This window comes from Loxodonta africana, chromosome 3, assembly GCF_030014295.1.
Source record: "Loxodonta africana isolate mLoxAfr1 chromosome 3, mLoxAfr1.hap2, whole genome shotgun sequence".
NCBI classification, from domain to species: Eukaryota; Metazoa; Chordata; class Mammalia; order Proboscidea; family Elephantidae; genus Loxodonta; species Loxodonta africana.
Window position 1 is genome coordinate 141378515 of NC_087344.1, and position 20750 is coordinate 141399264.

The 20750-nt window shown below is 38.0% G+C and overlaps 1 protein-coding gene across 12 annotated transcripts in view; it reads left to right on the top strand.

Moving 5' to 3' along the window:
• The window catches only part of LOC111752889 (UDP-N-acetylglucosamine transferase subunit ALG14 homolog), a 363040-nt gene that overhangs the window by 48338 nt on the left and 293952 nt on the right, over positions 1 to 20750 (top strand). For all 12 annotated transcript variants that reach the window (XR_010321454.1, XR_010321456.1, XR_010321455.1 and 9 more), the window contains exon 2: positions 12140 to 12289. The gene's annotated coding sequence lies outside the window, so the exon portion shown is untranslated. The remainder of the gene's footprint in view (positions 1 to 12139; positions 12290 to 20750) is intronic.

Here is a 20750-nt window from a genome sequence, read left to right on the forward strand (position 1 = left end):
ATCTCATCGTAGTTTTAATTTGCATTTCTCTAATGACTAATGATCCAGAGCATTTTCTCATGTATCTGTTAGCCGCCTGAATATCTTCTTTAGTGAAGTGCATGTTCATATCCTTTGCCCACTTTTTGATTGGGTTGTTTGTCTTTTTGTGGTTGAGTTTTAACAGAATCATATGGATTTTAGAGATCAGGCGCTGGTCAGAGATGTCATAGCTGAAAATTCTTTTCCATTTTTAGGAGCTCCCAGTTATCTGGTTTCTCTTCGTCATTTTTGGTAATGTTTTGTATTCTGTTTATGCCTTGTATTAGGGCTCCTAACGTTGTCCCTATTTTTTCTTCCATGATCTTTATCGTTTTAGTCTTTATGTTTAGGTCTTTGATCCACTTGGAGTTAGTTTTTGTGCATGGTGTGAGGTATGGGTCCTGTTTCATTTTTTTGCAAATGGATATCCAGTTATGCCAGCACCCTTTGTTAAAAAGACTATCTTTTCCCCCATTAACTGACACTGGGCCTTTGTCGAATATCAGCTGCTCATATGCGGATGGATTTATATCTGGGTTTTCAATTCTGTTCCATTGGTCTGTGTGCCTGTTGTTGTACCAGTACCAGGCTGTTTTGACTACTGTGGCTGTATAATATGTTCTAAAATCAGGTAGAGTGAGGCCTCCCACTTTCTTCTTCTTTTTCAGTAATGCTTTGCTTATCCGAGGCTTCTTTCCCTTCCATATGAAGTTGGTGATTTATTTCTCCATCACATTAAAAAATGTCATTGGGATTTGGATCAGAAGTGCATTTTTACTGTGTTAAGTCTTCCTATCCATGAGCAAGGTATGTTTTTCCGCTTATGTAGGTCCTTTTTAGTTTCTTGCAGTAGTACTTTGTAGTTTTCTTTACATAGGTCTTTTACATCTTTGGTAAGATTTATTCCTAAGTATTTTATCTTCTTGGGGGCTACTGTGAATGGTATTGATTTGGTTATTTCTTCTTCGATGTTCTTTTTGTTGATGTAGAGGAATCCAAGTGATTTTTGTATGTTTATCTTATAACCTGAGACTCTGCCAAACTCTTCTGTTAGTTTCAGTAGTTTTCTGGATGATTCCTTAGGGTTTTCTGTGTATAAGATTGTGTCATATGCAAATATAGTTTTACTTCTTCCTTGCCAATTCGGATGCCCTTTATTTCTTTGTCTAGCCTAATTGCTCTGGCTAGGACCTCTAGCACAATGTTGAATAAGAGCGATGATAAAGGGCATCCTTGTCTGGTTCCCGTTCTCAAGGGAAATGCTTTCAGGTTCTCTCCATTTACAGTGATGCTGGCTGTTGGCTTTTAGATGCCCTTTATTATGTTGAGGAATTTTCCTTCAATTCCTATTTTGGTGAGAGTTTTTATCATGAATGGGTGTTGACCTTTGTCAAATGCCTTTTCCGCATCAATTGATAAGATCATGTGTTTTTTGTCTTTTGTTTTAGTTATATGGTGGATTACATTAATGTTTTTTTCTAATATTAAACCAACCTTGTATACCTGGTATACATCCCACTTGGTCGTGGTGGATTATTTTTTTGATATGTTGTTGAATTCTATTGGCTAGAATTTTGTTGAGGATTTTTGCATCTATGTTCATGAGGGATATAGGTCTGTAATTTTCTTTTTTTGTAATGTCTTTACCTGGTTTTGGTATCAGGGATATGGTGGCTTCATAAATGAGTTAGGTAGTATTTCATCATTTTCTATGCTTTGAAATACCTTTAGAAGTAGTGGTGTTAACTGTTCTCTGAAAGTTTGGTAGAACTCTGCAGTAAAGCCATCTGGGCCAGGGCTTTTTTTTGTTGGGAGTTTTTTGATTACCTTTTCAATCTCTTTTTTTTGTTATGGGTCTATTTAGTTGTTCTACTTCTGATTGTGTTAGTTTAGGTAGGTAGTGTTTTTCTAGGAGTTCATCCATTTCTTCTAGGTTTGCAAATTTGTTAGAGTACAATTTTTCATAATAATCTGATATGATTCTTTTAATTTCAGTTGGGTCTGTTGTGATGTGGCCCATCTCGTTTCTTATTTGGGTTATTTGTTTCCTTTCCTGTATATCTTTAGTCAGTCTGGCCAATGGTTTATCAATTTTGTTAATTTTTTCGAAGAACCAGCTTTTGACTTTGTTAATTCTTTCAATTGTTTTTCTGTTCTCTGTTTCATTTAGTTCAGCTCTAATTTTTATTATTTGTTTTCTTCTGGTGCCTGATGGATTCTTTTGTTGCTCACTTTCTATTTGTTCAAGTTGTAGGGACAGTTCTCTGATTTTGGCTCTTTCTTCTTTCTGTATGTGTGCATTTATCGATATAAATTGGCCTCTGAGCACTGCTTTTGCTGTGTCCCAGAGGTTTTGATAGGAAGTGTTTTCATTCTCATCGCGTTCCATGAATTTCTTTATTCCCTCCTTAATGTCCTCTATAACCTAGTCTTTTTTCAGCAGGGTATTGTTCAGTTTCCAAGTATTTGATTTCTTTTCCCTAATTTTTCTGTTATTGATTTCCACTTTTATGGCCTTGTGGTCTGAGAAGGTGCTTTGTACTATTTCGATGTTTTGGATTCTGCAAAGGTTTGTTTTATGACCTAATATGTGGTCTATTCTAGAGAATGTACCATGTGCGCTAGAAAAAAAGTATACTTTGCAGCTGTTGGGTGGAGTGTTCTCTATAAGTCTATGAGGTCAAGTTGGTTGATTGAGGTAATTAGGTCTTCCGTGTCTCTATTGAGCTTCTTACTGGAAGTCCTATCCTTCTCCAAAAGTGGTATGTTGAAGTCTCCTAGTATAATTGTGGAGCTGTCTATCTCACTTTTCAGTTCTGTTAAAGTGTGTTTTATGTATCTTGCAGCCCTGTCATTGGGTGCATAAATATTTAATATGGTTATATCTTCCTGGTCAATTGTCCCTTTAATCATTATGTAGTGTCCTTCTTTATCCTTTAAAGGATAAAGTCTATTTTGTCAGAAATTAATATTGCCACTCCTGCTCTTTTTTGCTTGTTGTTTGCTTGATATATGTTTTTCCATCCTTTGAGTTTTAGTTTGTTTGTGTCTCTAAGTTGTCTCTTGTAGGCAGCATATAGACGGCTTGTGTTTTCTTTATCCAGTCCAAGACTCTCTGTCTCTTTATTAGTGCAATTAGTCCATTTACATTCAGTGTAATTATAGATAAGTATGTGTTTAGTGCTGTCATTTTGATGCCTTTTTGTGTGTGTTGTTGACAATTTCATTTTCCCACTTTTTTGTGCTGAGACGTTTTTCTTTGTAAATTGTGTGTTCCTCATTTTCATAGTAGTTGACTTCATGTTTGCTGAGTCGTTTTGTTTTTCTTGGCTTTTATTTTGAGTTATGGAGTTGTTATATCTCTTTGTGGTTACCTTAATATTTACCCCTATTTTTCTAAGTAAAAACCTAACTTGTATTGTCCTATATCGCCTTGTTTCCCTCTCCATATGGTAGTTCTGTGCCTCCTGTATTTAGTCCCTCTTTTTGATTATTGTGATCTTTTACATATTGACTTCAATGATTCCCTGTTTTGAGCGTTTTTTTTTTTTTTTAATTAATCTTAATTTGTTTTTGTGATTTCCCTATTTGAGTTGATATCAGGATGTTCTGTTCTGTGACCTTGTGTTGTGCTGGTATCTGATATTATTGGGTTTTTGACCAAATAATTTCCTTTAGTATTTCTTGTAGCTTTGGTTTGGTTTTTGCAAATTCTCTAAGCTTGTGTTTATCTGTAAAATGTTTTAATTTCGCCTTCATGTTTGAGAGAGAGTTTTGCTGGATATATGATCCTTGGTTGGCAGTTTTTCTCTTTCAGTGCTCTATATATGTCATCCCATTGCCTTCTTGACTGCATGGTTTCTGCTGAGTAGTCTGAACTTATTCTTATTGATTCTCCTTTGTAGGAGACCTCAATGTTCCTAACTTTTTGTCGTCTGGTGAAATTAGTATAAGAATTGAATTAATTTTTTTATAAAGTTCTGTAGAACGTGTCTATAAAACCACCTGAGCCTGATATGCTTTTTTTTTTGTTACAGTTACAGGAGTCTATAGGCTTTCTGTTTTTCCTTGAGTCAGTGTTGCTAAGATATTTTTCTAGGAATATGTCCATTTTACTTAAGTTTACGAATGTATTGGCATAAATATTTTTATAATAGTCTTATTATATTTTAAATCTCTGCTGTATTTGTACTTGTTCCCTTTTATTCATTCATTATGTTGCCTACTTGAGGCCAGAGATTTGCCGATTTTATTATTCTCCATTGTTAGCTTTTTTCTTTCTTGTGTCTTATTTTCTATTGCTTTAATTTTTTTCTTTTTACATTTTTGTAATCTTCCATCTGCTTTTGTGAGTTTATTCTGTTGTTCTAATTTCTTAAGTTATACCTTTAGCCATTGATTTTCAGCCTTTTTTATTTTTGAGTATAGGTATTTGTGACTATAAATTGCTCTTTTGTTAACATTATAGTTGCATGTCAGAAATTTTGTTATATTTTCATTATCATTTGTTTCTAAGTGTTTTAAAGTTTCTATTATAAATTCTTTTTGACCCACTAATTATTTCAAATGTTTTTAAATTTCCACACATAAATTTCTTATTATTGATTTATTTTATTCCAATGTAGTGATTAAATTGGCCACTATGAGACCCAGTATTTTTAAATGGTTGAAATTTCCATTGTCCTAGAGAAAAATCTGTATTCTGTAATTGATGTGCCCGTTAAATATGACCATTAAATCAAGCTTATTAATAACGCTGTTCCAATCTACTGTGACTTTGCTAATCTTTTTGTTTGCATGACTCATTGACTCCTGAAATAGGTATATTGAAATTTCCCTCTATAATGCTAGGTTTAATTTTATCTTGTATCAATATTTGCTTTCTTTATTTTGGTGGCTGTTATATTACATACATTTAGGTTTAGAATTGTTAGATTCTACTGGGCAGTTGAACTTTTTGTCATTAGAGTATTAAGAGACCTATTTTATCCTTAAAATGCTTTTTCTTAAAGTCTATATTTTTCTGATATTAATATGACTACCCTAATTTTTTATGTGCTTTTATGTTGTAGATGTATCTCTGTAAGTAGTATATAGCTGGATTAAAAAAAAAAATCCATTCTGACAGTGTAAGGATAGAATGTGTTCTCTATAAGAGAAGTTCTTGGTATTTGTTGAGACTTGCTTTGTGGCCTAGTCTGTGGTCAATTTTGGTAAATCTTTGTGTGCTTGTAAAGAAATTATACTCCCTATTGTTTGGTAGAAAGCTATTTATGTGTCCATAATGTTTTTTAATGTTATTTATTGTGTTGTTCAAGTCTTCTACCTCTTTATTAATTTTTTGACTGCTTGATCTATTCATTACTGACAAATTTGTCATTTTCTCTGTATGTTTGTCAGTTTTGTGTATTGTTGCATTCTAGTTCAAATTTGATTCTTTAGAGTGAATTGTTACTTTTATCAAGTGACCTACTTTATCTCTAGTAATGGTTTTTTTCATTAAAATCTGTTTTATCTGATATTAATATAATAGTGCCAGCTTTCTTTTTGTTAGTATTTGCGTACTATATCTTTTCCCATCTCTTTATTTTCACTTCATTTGTGTGTCATTATGTTTTAGGTGTGTCTTTTATAAATGGCATATAGCTGAATTTTTAAAATTCAAACCTGAGAACGTTATCTTCTAAGTGGCATGTTTGGTACGTTTACATTTATTGTAATTTCTGATGTATTAGGTTTGTTTCTACTATCTATTTTGGTTTGTCTTTTCACTTACAATACCTTTTCTTTGAATTTTTTTTCCTTCTATCGACGGCACTGGGTTTTGGCGCTGGGTGTCTTCTGTTTGTATTGATTAAGTTTTTTGTCTTCTCTTTTCTGCTTTTCTTAGAAGGGAAATTATACATTCTCTTCTCTTTGAAGTTATCTTTAAATTGTTAACATGGATAAATACCTGACTTAAAAAAAATTAATATCTCTGCTCTCCTTCCAAAAAGCAAGGCATTTAGAATGCCTGAATTGTGATAACTCCCTTCCATCTTATATATTATTGTTTAGTACCTTGCTTCCACCTTGTTTTTATATTTATATAGTTGTTTTTATATTTATATAACATTTTCTTTGCTTATGCTTATTTCTCATGTCCCACTCCTTCCTTTTGGGCTCAGTATCTTTCTTCCAGAAATATGTCTTTTATAAATTCTTCCATGGAGGACCTGTAAATGATTCTTTCCATGTTTTTTTGTTTCTTCGCCTAAAAATGGGTTTTGTTTTTGTCCTTGCTTTGATTGTATTCTGTTGTATTTAGGATTCCGGGTTGACATTTTTCCTTCATAACTGTGAAGCTAGCATTCATTAACTTATTTAACAAATATTTGTTGCTTACTGGGTGCTAAGGATACAGTAGTAGATAAAACATATCTTAAAGAGAAAAATCCCTGTCCTCATGATGCCTACATTCTAATGGGGGAGGGGAGAAGGAGCTGACAATAAACAACACAATTAAGTAAAATGTGTAAGGTGGTAATAGTAATGCTAAGGAGAGATATACATCAAGAAGGGGAAATAGGGAACATTGGAAATAGGAGGGAGATTTCAATTTTAGGTAGAGTGGCCAGAAAACTTGACATTTGAACAAAGACCTGAGGAATAAAGTCATCTAGGGAAAGAGAGTTCTTGAAAGAGAATGTAGTAATTGCAAAGAAGTGCCTGCAGTAGGACTGTGCCCACCATGTTTGAGAAATAATAAGGAAGTTAGTGTGGCCAAAACAAAGTAAGGAGGGAGAGCTAAGTAGGATATGAGGTCGTAAGGTAAGGGGTGAGGGTATTGAGCTTAGATCTTTTAAGGACTTGATGTCCATTTTTAGCTTAGGTTTTTCTCTTGAGTAAAATGGGAGCCATTGGAATGTTTTTGGTAGAGGATTGACATAATCTGGCGTATATTTTATTAGGATCAATTTGGCTATTAAATAAACTAAAGAGGCAAGGGCAGAAGCAGGGAAGAGAAGTTCAGAAGCTAGTGCAGTAATCCAGCATTGGTGTAGCTTGGACCAGGATAGCAGCAGTGGATGTGATGGGAAGTGTTTGGATTCTGGATCTATTTTGAAGGTAGAGTTAGAGTTAATAGAATTTGCTAACAGACAAGATGTGGGGTGTGAGAGAACAAAGAGGAATGGAGGATGACAGTTTTTTGGGCTGAGCCACCTGAAAAATAGAGTTGCTACTTACTGAGATGGGGATGATTCTAGAAGGGAGCAGGTGGGCTAAGTGTGAGATGTCTGTAAACAGATAAGTGAAGATGTGTATTCAGTTGAATCTATGAATCTGGAGTTCAGAATAGAAGTGTGGTCTGGAATATAAATTTTGGAGTCCTCTGTGTTTAGATGGTGTACTTAAAACAAGGAACCTGGATGGCACAAGTAGTTTGTAGTCAGCTGCTAATCTAAAGATTGTCAGTTCAAACCCAACAGTGACTCCATGGAAGTAAGGTCCAGTGATATGCTCCTTTAAAGATTACAGCCAAGAAAAGCCTATGGAGCAGTTCTACTCTGTAACACATGGGGTCACCATGAGTTACTCAATGGTAGCTAATGACTACAAAACCCCAAAACCAAACCTGTTGCCGTGGAGTCAATTCCAACTCATGGTGACCCAATAGCAGGGATCAAGTATAGCTAGAAAATAGAAGAAGTCTAAGAACTGAGTCCCAAGGCACTCAGTCTTAGTTATCTAGTGCTGCTGTAACAGAAATACCACATGGTTGGCTTTAACAAACAAATTTATTTTCTCACAGTTTAGGAGAGTAGAAGGCTGAATTCAGGGCACCAGCTCTAGGGGAAGGCTCTCAACACCTGTCCACTCTGGGAGAAGGTACTTGGCAGTGTGGCATGGGTCTTCCCCTCCATTGGTGCTCGCCTGATCACTTGCATAATCTGCTTTTCTGTATCTCAAAAGAAAACCAAATAAAAACCAAACCCACTGCCCTGAAATCGGTTGCTATGAGATGATATCACAAAAGAAATTGACTTAAAACACACCCTGCACTAATACTGCCTTGTTAACAACAACAACAACAAAAACACTCCCAAATGGGATTATATCCACAGGCATAAAAAGCCCAAAACCAAACCCATTGCCATTGAGTTGATTCTGACTCATGGTGGCCCTGTAAGACAGAATAGAACTGCCCACATTAGGTTTCCAAGGCTGTAAATCTTTACAGAAGCAGACTGGCACATCTTTCTCCCACAGAGCAGCTGGTGGGTTCGAACTGCCGACCTTTCTGTTAGCAGCTGAGTGCTTAACCACTGTGCCACCAGGGCTTTTTAACCACAGGTTGGAATTTACAACATGTATTTTTGGGAGACACAATTCAATCCATACTAAACTCTTTAAGATTTAGGGGAGCTGTTACTGTCTTTGAGAAATCAGCTGTCTATTTGTTGTTCTTTTGTAGGCTTCTCCTTCGGAACCTGCAGGGGCACTGAAACCCCAGCCTGCTTTTGGTATAATTACATTTTCTTCTCCAAACCCGAGAGTCACAAGCTATCAGCTCCCTTTTCCTTTTCTTCTTGTTTCTGGCAAATGAGGATTTCCCTTTCTTTCTTTCCAGTTCAGATATTCATTTAAAATAGTATTTTGTTATATTTCTTATAGCATTTTTAATCTGTCTGTGGAGGGAGGATTTTCAGGTGAGTGTATATCATCATCTTGTCAGAGCGAAAGTCAAATTCATTTCCTAATGAAAGTCAGGGCTTTAATGTGTCCTCTGTGTCTGTGCCTGTTCTGGGCCACTTGTATAAATAGCCTAGCTCACCCACTACCCCAGCCCATTCCCTGCCCTTGGCAGTTTCACTCACTTTTTTTTTTCTGATGTTACTATGTCCAACTGCGATTTCCTAACTACAGATAATATTCTTAGGGTTATAGGCTTTGAGCTACCTTGCTGTAATTTAATTTTTTTAGATTTCTTAGGTGAGCCAGAAAATCTATACCATTTTAAAGCACTATTAGTCAACTGCTATGTACTTGGGCAGGGTTTGTCATCCATATCACTCGGAGCACTTTAGGAATAAAGGATATCGATCCACGCTTGGTTCTGGTGAGAAGCCAAAGCCCACATTTTCACAGAGGCCTGCTCTTCTAAAAACAAAGAGAGACGTTCCCAGAAATGAGAAGGTACAAATTACCAGTTATGAATAACTTAAGAGTTACTCAGATACAGGTAATGAATTTTTTGTTTTTTGATTCATTACTTCATCTTGTTTGGAATTATACAGATTTCTAATTTTTTTTTTTAATTTTGCTTTAGATGAAGCTTTACACAGCAAATTAGTTTCTCATTAAACAATTAATGCACATACTGTTTTGTGACATTGGTTGCCAACCCCAAGACATGTCAGCGTTCTCCCCTTCTCGACCTTGGGTTCCCCATTTCCATTTGTCCAGCTTTTCTGTCCCCTTCTGCCTTCTTGTACTTGCCTCTGGGCTGGTGTACCCATTTAGTCTCTTGTATGTGGTAGAGCTATTGGTATTATTGTTTGTTTTATGAGCCTGTCTAATCTTTGGCCGAAGGGTAAACAATTTCCAAATATTTTTGCTAGCTTGTAGACAAAAATATTTCAATGCTGGCATTTATTTATGCTAAATATAAACATATAGCAGGTTTTTGAGCTAAATTTTAAAATAATAATGTTATTTTGTTTAAGGAGTCCCACTATAGCACAAATGGTTAAACACTTAGCTGTTAATGGAAAGATGGGCAGTTCAAGTCCTTCCCCTAGAGCTGACACCCCAAATTCAGACTTCTAGCCTCCTAAACTGTGAGAAGATCAATTTCTATTTCTTAAACTCATCCACTTTTGGTATTTGTTATAGCAGCACTAGATAACTAAGACAACATATAACAAAATATTATTAGTTATGGGTACATACTAATATATATAGTATATATATAGGTATGTATATATGTATATGTATATATGTCTATGTGATACTGAAAGCTTGGCTGTATGAAGAAGATTTGACAACAGGATTGGAGGAAGACTTATTAACAACCTACGTTATGCAGATGACACAACCTTGCCTTCTGAAAGTGAAGAGGACTTGAAGCACTTACTGATGAAGATCAAAGACCACAGCCTTCAGTATGGATTACACCTCAACATAAAGAAAACAAAAATCCTTACAACTGGGCCAATAAGCAATATCATGATAAATGGAAAAAATACTAAAGTTGTCAAGGGTTTTATTTTACCTGCATTCATAATCAACACCCATGGAAGCAGCTGTCAAGAAATTAAGTGATACATTTTATTGGGCAAATCTTTGCAAAAGATCTCTTGAAAGTTTTAAAAAGCAAAGATGTCACTCTAAGGACTAAGATGCACCTGACCTAAGCCATGGTGTTTTCAATCACCTCATAAGCATGCCAAAGCTGGGCAATGAATAAGGAAGACCAAAAAGAATTGATGCCTTTGAACTCTGGTGTTGGAGAAGAATACTGAATATCCCAGAACGAACAAATCTCTCTTGGAAGAAGTACAACCAGAATGCTCCTTAGGAGCAAGGATGGCGAGACTTTGTGTCACATACTTTGGACATGTTATCAGGAGGGACCAGACCCTGGAGGGGGACATCATGCTTGGTAAAGTCGAGGGTCAGCGAAAAAGAAGAAGACCTTCAGTGAGATGGATTGACACAATGGCTGCAATGTGGGCTCAAGCATAACAATGATTGTGAGGATGGCACAGTGTTTTGTTTTGTCGTACATAGGGTTGCTGTGGATAGGCACTGACTCAACAGCAACTAACAACAATAACAACATATGTATACACAGTCACGTAGATAGTGTTGGGAGTTTTGGGAGAGGTGCAGGTATGACTAGCTTACCAGCCACGCCTTATGTATTGTCTATGACTTTTTTTAATTTATCTCTATACCTTGATAGCTTTCCATGTTGGAACATATAGGTTCTACCTTGTTTTTAATGATTGCATAGTACTCTATACTATTGATATATCTTTTTTTTTTTTCAGTTTTCCAGTGAACACTGCCATAAACATGTTTATACATATATCATGCACATTCTGCAACTATTCTTAAAACTTTCCAAATTTTCTACAATAGTTGTGGTTGTTACTTTGACTAGAAAAAAGCTAAAACACAAAAAGCCCAAGTAACTGGCTGACATCACAAGGTGGGCTAATCCTTTCCTACTATATAGCGTTTTCCCAGATTGTTGATTGAATTACAGTTTTGGAATAACCTAGAAATTATGAAAGAGCATAAACATATAAACAGTGCACAGCCTAGAGACAAAGGTAATAGATATCCTATGTTGTTGTTGTTCTCGCCGCTAGATAAAACCTTTTTTGCCCTCTGTTCGTGTTTTCAGTTGTTTGCTCTGACCAGCAATACCACCTGCCTGCTAACGGCAAACCCTACGTGTGCTGCTGTTGCTCTGGACTCTACTTGTCTTCTCTGCATCCCATTCAAATACGTGACTCCCCGTATTTACCTTCCTGAAACACAAATAACCCATTATTGGGCACAAATAACCCATTATTCTAACATTTTCACTGTTTTCCTTAATATGAAAAAGTGTGTTTGGAACCAGAAGCCAATGTTGTCCATTAGAGGCAGTCTTCCTCTTCCAAATCAGAACCAAAATAAGAGCATTTGCCATTAGCCATACTATTTTTGGTTTTGACCTGACACTTAAGATGAAAAAAGAGATATAAGTATTGCAAAGGAAAAAACAAAGTCTTATATTCTATAAATAATTAAATGTAGAAAACAAAAAAAGATCAACTGAAAGACTATCAAATAATAGAAGTTCAGGAAAGTGGCAGGTGCAAGCTGAATATGCAAAACTCAGCTAGAAAAGACAACAAGAAATAAATTAAACCATGGGAAAGGATCTTGACTAAAAGGAAATGATCAGCTATGGAGAAAACTGTGAAATCTTATTGAGAGACATTAAATATGATGTGAATAAATACAGAAGTGTGTTCCTGACATTTAAAAATTTACAAAGATTTTTTTATTTTTCCCAAATGTATAATGCAATAACAGAATTCTTTTTTTTTTTTTCTTTTTCTAAACTTTGTTTATTCAGTGACACATATTTGCTGAATGCCAACTATGTGCCAGGGATTGTTTGAGGCACTTGGGATTCACCTGTGAACAAAGCAGACCTCCAGAACAAAAAAGTCCTCCAGGTGCTTGCTACACACGAGCGATAGGAAAAGCAACAATAACAGACTTGGTGAGTAAGACCATGGTAAAACTGTGGGGGTTACACAGGATGAAGGGGGACTGGGAATCCTGACAGGAGGAGAAAATTGCTGTTGCTCATGGGGCCTTGAAGAAGATGGGACACCTGGGGGGAGAGTATGTAAGGCAGAGGGAGAAGCCACTGGACAAGCCCTAGAGTGGGGCATTCCTGATGTTGGGGGAAGGACAAGGCAGCCTGGTGGCTGGAGCGGAATATGTAGAGGGGAGAGACAAGGGAGAGGAGATGGGAGGGGCGGGGATGCAGAAGGGAGCAGATGATACAGGACCTTTGTGGGCCTTGGTGGGAGTCTCTTGGCAATGCAAATGTTTAACATGCTCAGCTACTAACCAGAAGGTTAAGGTTCAAGTCCACCCAGAGATAACTCAGAAGAAAAGCCTGGCAATCAACTTCCAGAAAAAAAAAAAATCAACAATTGACAACCCTGTGGAGCACAGTTGTACTCTGACACACATAGGGTCACCACGGGTCAGAGTTGATTCAACTCTGTTTAGGCCTTGTGAGGAGTTTATCTCATACTCCTAGGAAAATAAGGAGCTGTTGGAAGATTTTGCCCTGAGAAGTAAGATGATTTAACTGCTATTTTAAACAGATTACTCTGGTTGCTGTGTTGCAGATAGGCTGTAAGGGACAAGTGTCCAGTTAAAAAACAGAGAACAGTTAGGAGGTGATTGCAGCAATTCAAGCAAGAGGTAGTGGTGTCTTGCACCCAGATGGGTAGGAGGAAGTAGTTGGATTCCGGATATTTTTTGAAAGTAGAGTTAACAGAATTTCCCCACAGATTGGATCTGGAGTGGGAAAGAGAGAAAGGCATTGTGAAGCAAGACTTCACAGCTTTTGGTCTGAGCGATTTTAAGAATGGAGTTGCCATCCACTGACCCAGGGAGTCTGCAGGTGGGGGCATCCCTGTCTACAAGCGTCCTTATAGACGATGTTTCACACCACCCCAATGAATCAACAGTCTCTGCTTTGGCTGGGGAGCCCCGGAGACTTATGGAGCTCAACTGGACTGCCGGGCCCTCCCTGCACTGATTTCAACACCATTGCTTGCTCTCTCAGGGTCTCTGGGTGGCAGTTGAGGACCCCACTACTGGCCGAAACTGTGGATGGGCTTACGATTTGAACCCATCCGGAGGTGCCTCAGAAGAAAGGCCTGGTGATTTGCTTCCAAAAAGTCACAGCCTTGAAAACCCTATGGAGCAGTTAGTTCTCCTCTGCACACAGGGGGTTGCCATGAGTGGGAATCAACTCGACGGCAACTAACAAGAAGGTTGCTCTCTCCCTTCCTCTTCTGTCTTTCTCTCTCTCCCTCCTGCCTCTCCCCAGAAAGGTTCTTCAAGTTTAAGAAGTGCTCCTAGGGAGTCCTTTCAGGCATTGAAGGACTTGTATTATTTTACTCACTTCTATATCTCCAGCCCATACCGATGTCATCTCCTCATGGTGCCACCAGGTGGCAGTGCACTACTCAACATTGAGCTGCTGGGAACTCTCACTACTTAGTAGAGGAGGGAGAGGGTCCTACTTTATAATGGCTGCTAGAGTAGAGATTTCTAGTACAGGCAGTCCCCAGGTTAGGAACATCCGACTTACAGACAACTCCTATTTGCTCTTTAATACTATATAAATTTGCCTGCACTTTGAAACAATTAAACCAACTGAATTCCCAGTAAATTCTTCATCACAATTACCTTCACTTGCCGCACATGGAGCTTTTAAATCATTGAGAAGGCTTTGAGCCTTTTCTTGCACTAAAACCCCCTGCCCTTGAGTCGATTCCAGCTCATACCCTATAGGACAGAGTAGAGCTGCCCCATAGGGTTTCCAAGGCTGTAAATCTTTATAGAGGCAGACTGCCACATCTTTCTTCCACGGAGCAGCTGATGGGTTCGAACCGCCAACCTTTTGGTTCGTAGCCAAGCGATTTAACCACTGCACCACTAAGGCTCCCTACCCCAGATGTACTGAATCAGAATCTAAGGAGATCCCCAGATGAGTCTATAAGAAATGCAGATTCTCAGCATGGGTCTAACCAGAATGAACCTGTTGCAAGTCTTGGCTTGAAAAGGCTTTATACGGCTTTGGAGCAAAGTCTCCAAAAACTGGAAAGTGTTTTCAGTTAATAGAAATCATTCACCAAACAAGTTGCTGAGGTTGTGTAGGTATATTTGTTTATATGCTCTTCTTTGTCTTAGATAGGTAGAACAGGTCGTTAGAAGCTTTGTCTTCCCAAAAGTAAAATCCTTCTTGAAAATCAGAAGTGAACATTGGTTGAGCAATATTGTGTGTGTGAAACTTTGGATTAAGTTTTATGAGGAGTACAAGTAAGGAAAGGAAGTGTCTTTTTGCTTCAAGAAGTTTTTGGTGCGTTTAGGAAGGCAAAAGCATAAGTACCAGAAACCTTAAGAGTTAATAAAAGCATCATTGGGTAGGACCAGTAAATAAAAGATCATGAAGGCATCAGGTACGTGTAAAGCCTGGGGTGCAGGATGGGGCTGAAATGGGACACTTGGTTGAAGTCTGCAGTTAGAGTCCCAGACTCTCCAACCCCAAATCCACTGCCATCGAGTTGATTCTGGCTCATAGAGACCCCATAGGGTTTCCAAGGCTGTAAAGGTCTATGGAAGATGACTGCCACATCTTTCTTCTGCGGAGCTGCTGGTAGTTTCCAATCACCAACCTTTCAGTTAGCAGTCAATCGCTTGAACCACTGTGGTCACCAGGGCTCCTTGTACCCTCACTAGGTAACTATTATTATACCTGCAGAGAGGTTGAACTTTGAAAACAACTAGGACAAGACACTGCTGTGAAAATGGGCATTAAGAAGAATGAATTAAAAAAAAAAAAAGTATTTTAGGGAAGTAAAATTATTTTTACAAATATGAATTTTAGTAGCAGTGAATATTTTGAAAATCAAGTTTTATATATTAAAATGTGCCTAATAAAGTAAAAAAAAAAAAAAGTACTCATTTCATGTGCCCCCCAGTACACACTACCTAGATCCCCTTTCCTGATCAGTTCCCAGAATGCTGGCAGCTACATTTATATCCCCCAGGCAAGAGCTTGAGTTCTGGCACTCAGGATTTCCCCAGTGAGATGACCTGAGCCCGATTATTTTTACTTTCCAGTGGAAAGCCCTGCCATCACACATAGCTTCCAGTCTGCCTTTTAATGCCTCCTTCTTTAATATGAACAGAGTTTCTCAATCTTGACACTATTAACAGATAATTTTTTGTTCTTAGGGGAAGAAAGGGAGCTGTTGTGTGCACTGTAGGAGGTTTAACAGCATTCCTGGCCTCTAGCTGCTACATGCCAATAGCTACTCCCCTCACCCCCTTGTCATGGCAACCCAGTATGTCTCTACCCATCACCCATTGCCGTCAAGTCAATTCTGACTCGTAGTGATCCTATATGACAGAGTAGAACTGTCCCATAGGATTTTCTTGGCTGTAATCTTTACAGAAACAGATCTCCAGGCAATGGAGCACTTAACCACTGCACCACCAGGGCTCTTTAAATATGTTTCTAGACTGCCAAATATTGCCTGAGGGAAAAGCCTCCCCTTCCTCTTTGAGAATCATCACTGGTTTGAATTATCATTGACATCCACAGACTACTGGACATTTGAGAAAAGCCTTTAACACAAGAGAAACCAGAAAGGAACTTTGGGAAAAAAAACGAACTTTGAGAAAAGGGCAGTGCAGGGAGCAAGGGAGGAGTTGTTTGTCATGGAGTCAATTCTGACTCATAGCGACCCCATGTCACAGAGTAGAACTGCCCCATAGGGTTTTCTTGGCTGTAATCTTTACAGAAGCAGATCAAAAGGTCTTTTCCCACAGAGCCATTGCGTGGGTTCAGACCACCAAATTTTTGGTGAGCAGCTGAGCACTTACCTGTACCACCAGCCCTCCTTAAAGGGGGAGAGGGCAGCTTAAAAGAAAATAATACCTTCAGAGAAATGAGAAGGCATTGTATGCTTAAAAGGAAAGAGTAAGATCTATTTTTAAAAATACTAACCAAACAAACAAAACACATAGAACAAGAAAGACCCTAGACTATTAAAATTTCGATTACATGAATGAAAAAAAATCAATAAAAAAAAAAACGAGGATCTCATTGAACTCTGCTATTTTTTTTTTTTTTAGAGAGCAGAATAAAAAGATAAAAATAATAGGGAAAAGATAAGAAAATTAGATAATCAAACTGGATATTGGAGCTTCACTATCCAGAAAGAACAAGGAAACAGGAACAGTTATTTAGGAAAAAAAAAGACAACGACCTAGGAAAAATTCCCAGAACTGGAAGGACAAGACTTTCAAACTAGAAGGACTAGCCCCAGCTCAATCAATCTGTAGCCACCACAAAATGTATGATTATACAATTTCAGGGCTAGCAATAAAGAGAAGATACCAAAAACTTCTAGAAATAAAAAAAAAAAAAAAAAGGAGTCCTCTTGGGGGTCTAAATGGCATCCAGAACGCAGTGGAACGATGTCCTCAAACTGACTCTTCCATTTACCCTTTCACAGTGAATGTGCTTCACTCAAACAAGGGGGAGCCAAGAAGGAGGAAGACGTGTTCCAAGGACTCAGACTATAATCTAGGAGAGAAGTGAAGTGAATTCCTGGGATGGCAGTGGAGAACTGTGATAGGAAATTGGTTAAGATCACAAGAGAAGAAATTATTTTAATTGTAGAAACCTGAGATCATCTTAGAATGTTTTCTGTTGCAGAAGGAATTTAAGTGATCAGATATTTTTAAAGTTGGAAAACAGGGAAAGGGAGACATATTATCTTTGGATTATGGATGATAGTTGATTTTTATTTTCACTTTTATACATTTTTCTGTATTTTCAAGGGTTACAATTAGAAAACAACAGAAATTATTGTAAAAAAAAAACTGATATAAAAGCCCCAATGAAAGAAATAACTTATTGATATGAAATATTTATTTTCTAAAGAAGAGGTCCAAATACATGCCATCGCATCATTGTTCTAAGGTTAGAATACTTGTATTTTGGAAACACACATTAGTTTTTCTGTTACTTTAATAAACAGGGACTCATTTGGTTTGTATCTTTTGGCCTGTGTATTTGAATCAGGCAGTTTTGTAGTTGCAGCAGCATGTGCAGGGAATATCAGTCGGTACCTTTGAAATTAAAATAACAAGCTTCCATTTGACAACACCTACTATTCTCCACAAGGTGGGGTGCTAACTGCGCACAATGGACAGGCTGCATATGCTTGCTAATGCATTTAGGGTCTATCTTTCACAATTCCTAAGCAGTTCTAAACAAGATATATTTGTAAACTAATTATAATTTGGGGGTTTTGTTCCAGTTTGTAAACTTTGTATTAATTGCATTTCAAAGTGTGGCGAATGTGTATACAATAAAACCTGTAAAAGCTAGAACCTGTGTAAGGTAGAAACCTTTCAGAGAAGGAAAACTAAAGTATTTTCCACTAATGGAGAGAGACAGAAAAGTGGTAAGAGTGCACTCTGTCAAAACACAGATGTTTAACTGTATTTTATTGACTGTGCAGAGGCATTCGACTGTGTAGATCATAACAAATTATGGATAACACTGGGAACTATGGGAATTCCAGAACACTTAATTGTGCTCATGAAGAACCTGTGCTTAGACCAAGAGGCAGTCATTCAAACAGAACAAGGGAATACTGCGTGATTTAATGTCAGGAAAGGTGTACATCACGGTTGTACCCTTTCGCCATACTTGTTCAATCTGTATGCTGAGCAAATAATCCGAGAATCTGGACTATGTGAAGAACGCAGCATCAGGATTGGAGGAAGACTCATTAACAACCTTCGATATGCAGATGACACAACCTTGCTTGCTGACCATGAAGAAGAGTTGAAGCACTTACTGATGATGATCAGAGGCCACAGACTTCAGTATGGATTACACCTTAACATAAAAAAAAAAAAATCCTTACAACTGGACCAGTAAGCAACATCATGATACGTGGAGCAAAGACTGAAGTTGTCAGGGATTTCATCCACAATCAACACCCGTGGAAGCAGCAGTCAAGAAATCAAACCATGTATTGCATTAGGCAAATCTGCTGCAAAAGACCTGTTTGAAGTGTTAAAAAGCAAAGATGTCATTCTGAGGACTAAGGTGCACCTAACCCAAGCCATGATATTTTCAATAGCCTCATATGCATGGGAAAGCTTGACAATGAATTAGGAAGACAGAAGAAGAATTGATACCTCTGATAATGGTATTAGGGAAGAATATTGAATATACCATAGACTACCAGAAGAATGAACATATCTGTCTTGGAAGTATAGCCAGAATGTTCCTTAGAAGCAAGGATAGTGAGACTTTATCTCATGTACTTTGGATGTGTTACTAGGAGAGACCAGTCCCTGGAGAAGGACATCATGTTTGGTAACAGAGAGGGTCAGCAAAAATGAAGAAGACCGTCAACAAGATGGATTCACACAGTGGCTGCAGGACAGCTATTGTGAGGATGATGCAGGACCGGGCAGTGTTTCGTTCTGTTTGTGCTTAGGGTCGCTATGAATTAGAACCAACTCAACGGCACCTAACAACGACACATTTTCAAAGTGTGGCCGATGTCTATACAGTAAAACCTGCGAAAGCTGAAAACCTTTGTAACGTGGAAACCTGTCAGGGAAAGAAAACTCAGATATTTTCCAGTAGTGGACAGCGAAAAGAGTGGTAAGATTGAACCATGTCAATGGTGGAAAACTTGGGAGACCTGAAAAAACAAGGCAGTCCCGTTGACTTCTGGCTCTCACAGGTCTCATTGTATATCTATCTGTTTTTCTTCATTATAATGGATCTAACTATGTTCAGTTTAGGTAAATGTAAGAATACCTCACATTTGGAAGAGCGCCTGTCTAAATGAGTAAAATACCTGAATAAGAAAATTCCTGTAATTTATCGCAAAAAGAGATCCTGATGTGACTGTTTCAGTCAATAAACGATTATTTTCAAACTAGCGTATCAGCTAGGTGTATAAAAATGCTTCTAAATTTTAAATCGCTTATTCTTTTAAATATCTCCCCAAATCTTTCTTCTTTTCTTCCATCTCTAGAACAAGGGAAAATTAAATTAAACTGTCTGTGGATCAAATTCTAAACTGATGGAATTGAAATAACCACGAATAATATATTGCAATTATTTCAACCTTCTGGTAGTTTAACCAGCTCCTTGTGTCTCTTAAATTTGTATGGGACTCTGACCACATGCAGAGCAGTAACATCTTATATTACAGTGCTGTTTGTCCATTTTAAAACAAATTATGGACATTCTAATAACCAGTGTTTGAATTTAGATGAGCCACTTACATAAATAGCATATTTTTTAAATTGGTAGTTTTTTTTTTTTTTTTTTTTTTGGTAGTTATATTATTGGCACGAGCATACAGTAATTTTTTTTTGTTGTTGTTATAAAATCAGGACTTGGCCTGTTTCAGAATTTTCTACATCCTTTCTTTTTGGTCCCTTTTAGCCATTAGGCCCCAGGGAAGAATCCTGGAGCCTGTCAGTTATAATCACCCCAGTTGTTGTTAGGTGCCGTGGAGTCAGTTCCTACTCAGAGCAACCTCACGTGACACAGTAGAATTGCTCCCATACAATTTTCATGTCTGTAATCTTGCAGGAAGCAGATCGCTAGGCCTTTCTACTTCGGAGTGGCTGGGTGGGTTCAAACCACCAACGTTTTGGTTAGCAATCAAGAGCTTAACCATTTTCGCCACCGGGGCCAGCATAATTCCACATTCTACAAGTGGTGAGGCTGTGACTGGTGAAGCACTTCCAGTTTTAGTCAGGATTGACCAAGGAGCTGAGCAGAGGAAAGAAGCTAAGGGGGAATAATGAGTGCAGAGGGGTGTTCACTTGTCCTTCAAGTACCTGGCAGATGCTCTATTCATGGAAGTCAATGAAGAAGTACCAGGAAGTGACATATGAGTGAGGGAGCAGTGGGTTCCAGACTGGGAGCTACTGATAACCAGCTCTGTGACCTTGGCAAGCCAACCTCTCTGGGCCTTAGTGTTGGGCTGTGAAAGGAGGAGGCCTGGCTGAAATCAGGGATCACAGCCAGCCACCGTGATACCACAAGTGACTTTCATGCCTGACTTATCAAAGACAAGAGAGTCTGCCACCCCAAGCCGCCTACTCTGGGACATGCTAGCACCTGCCTAGGATCTAGATTTCTGAATACTGCCTTTTCCTACATTCCCACTTGCCTCACTGACTACCCTCCTACTTGCCAGGTCAAACCTTTGTCCCAGTTCCACATACAAACCGGTGTCTGCCTGAAGAAGAATTATCACCTGTACATGTTTCAAATGTTCATGTATTTTATATTTAGTGTTTCATTGGCTCACAAAATGATACTCATAATCAGACCATAATGAATAATGATGTCTCTTGGTCTGTTCCCCACT